This window comes from Sinocyclocheilus anshuiensis, unplaced genomic scaffold, assembly GCF_001515605.1.
Source record: "Sinocyclocheilus anshuiensis isolate Anshui unplaced genomic scaffold, SAMN03320099.WGS_v1.1 scaffold2655, whole genome shotgun sequence".
Lineage (NCBI taxonomy): Eukaryota > Metazoa > Chordata > Actinopteri > Cypriniformes > Cyprinidae > Sinocyclocheilus > Sinocyclocheilus anshuiensis.
The window spans coordinates 87,186-89,869 of record NW_015541082.1 but is presented as its reverse complement, the minus strand read 5'-3'; positions in this window follow the sequence as shown (position 1 = coordinate 89,869).

The window sequence follows — 2,684 nt, the reverse complement described above, 5'->3', positions numbered from 1 at the left end:
TTTCATTCACCGAAGTAACCCTCAGCGTGAAGACAGCGGGCTTTATATAGTTTTGGTGCCGTGTGCGGCTGTGACTGACACTCTGGCTCCTCCCATGACTCTGTTCGAGGAAATAAGTCAGAACGTGTATCGTTCTGTTTCTGGTGTAATCTGTCAGAGGGGTTTTTGATGATTAGTGATTAGTTACTAAATTAATCATCGACTATCAATGACCTTTTAAAAAGGGAAAAACTGAAATAACTCAACGCTAATGTAATAACATGATTGTTTTATTTGGTACTTTTAATTTCGAGTAATGTTATTTTGAATGAAAATATATCATATTATAATCTTACCCAACACAATGACACTTTGAATATTGTAATTTGTAACTAGTCTATTCTATTCTATTCTTACTCAACACAATGACAAAGTTGTTGTCCATTTTTTTTTAGCCTGGGTTAATGGACACTTTGATTCTCATGGATATTGTTAGCTTCCTCATTCTCTTATGTCCATATAAGGAACATCCGCTAGTTGGTCCGCTCTGTGGAAAACCCATGATGCGTGGGCGCGCTCGGGCTACTTCCGGTTGCCATATTTGCTTCAAACGATTTCGTCATAGCCAATAACCTCACACGACATGAGCGCGTCAAACTTCCTCTGCCCATTTACGGATTGTATCCAGCTGTTTTCGCGTTAAACGTACAGCACAATTTTATCGAACAGATTCCCAGGTGTTGTTTGAACGTTGCTTTCCCAAAGGGGTTTCTTCTTTCTGAATTCAGTCCACATTCAGTTTAGTGTTTTGGTGGAAGGAACTATAAAATTACAGAGTGAATGTCGAATGCGAGACGAGATATGTGAATGGACTTTTTTTATTCGTACAACATAGTGTTGTATTAGAGGCAGTGGATCTATTCAAGTCCATTTTATAAAACGAATAACGAAATGTCAAAAAAGGGCACTCAAACGCAGTTTCTGGATTGCAGATTGTATGAAGAAAGGCTGCATAAGCACACATTTCTCTGTGGTTAGATCTCAGTAAAAGCTCTCAATAACCACCCAAGGTCTGCATGATAATACTCAATAGCCTGATATAATAAGGAAAGAGTTCATGGAGTTATTTTGAGGTAAGAGTCTCGCTGTAAGAGAAAATCTATATATCCGCTTGGCTCCAGTAAGTGTTGTGCAGTGTTGGCTGCAGACAGTAAACCTTTGCAAGTCCTGTGCCTTAAAAATTAAAATTTTACTTGACATTCAATATTTACTTTCCCAAAATGTAAATTATTAGTTTGAATTCTTACATAATGTTGGATTCAGGAAAGACCTCCATTTTTAGTCAAAGTGTACCGCTCCAGAAAGACTGCAGTTAGAGTGCATTATGTTAAACATACTACTATGTACACAATGGTTCTCAGGTGGCCTCACCAGACTTCCGAGGGCTGCAAGAAATCTTAAAAGTATTATTAAAAATAATAAAATAAAATAAAATATTTGTAAAAGTATTAATAAAAAAAAATTATTATTATTATTACCTTTAAATACTAAAGCTGTTACATGGCTAAAATTATTTTCTTACTCGGTACATTTGTCTTGTTTTCCAGTACAAATACCTCTTATTTTCTGAACAAAAAACATCTTTTTTTTTCTCTTCAGAAAATAAGACTAATATATTACGTTTATTTTCCTCTATTGCCAGATCTTTTTTTCCTTCTTGTTTTAAGCAACATTTTGATGTATTTTTCAAAGAACAAGACTTCAAATCTCACGTCATTTTGCTTCCCAAGTAAATGTAAAAAGTATAGTTATTGAGATACATAAAGTATATACATATATATATATATATATATATACAGTGCACAGCATAAATGAGTACACCCCCTCTAAAACTTAACAAATTCAGCAATTACTCTTTACTTAGAAGACATGTTAGGGTTCTTTGGAGATGTAATGTTCCAACAAGCCTGCTTGATCAATTACCAAAGAAGAATGCCAAAATTATTCAGCAAAATAAGATTTTCTTATCAAAGTGATAAAATTGTGTGTTGCAAAAATGAGTACATCCTCCTGAAAGTTACTAAATAAAACAAAACAAAAAAAAAAGTGTATAGGTTTAAGGCTATTTTTGATCAATAGGTAAGTATATTGAACCAAAACTTTTAAAGTTATTTTCTGACAATTAAAAGTGTTATATAGCCCTCTGAATCATACTCAGACTTAATACTGGCAGCAGTGGAACTGCTTGGGAGAGAACTTTTAAAGACCAAGGCATTTAAGGAGGTCGTTCTCCAGGAGTTAAACAGCACAGATGTGAAAATGTGTCATGAACTTGTACACTCAGCGCCAAGAAGGGTCAGAGCAGTGTACTTAAGAGTCATGGAGGACATACTAAGTACTAGAATATTATACATTTTATTAATTAAATCTAGGGTGTACTCATTTCTGCAATCCTTCATTTAAACAAAATTGGCTAATTTACTTATCTTACAGAAAATATTGGCATATATTTTGTTGTTATTATTAAGTATATGTTTAATATGTTTACATTTTGCCATCTTTCCATGAATTATATTAATTATATTAGTGATCGTTAAGAAAATACATCTTTTATATTTATTCAGAGGGTGTGTGTTCATTTATGCTGTGCACTGTATATAAATATATATATATAAAATTATTATTATTTTTTTTTGTAATAAAAG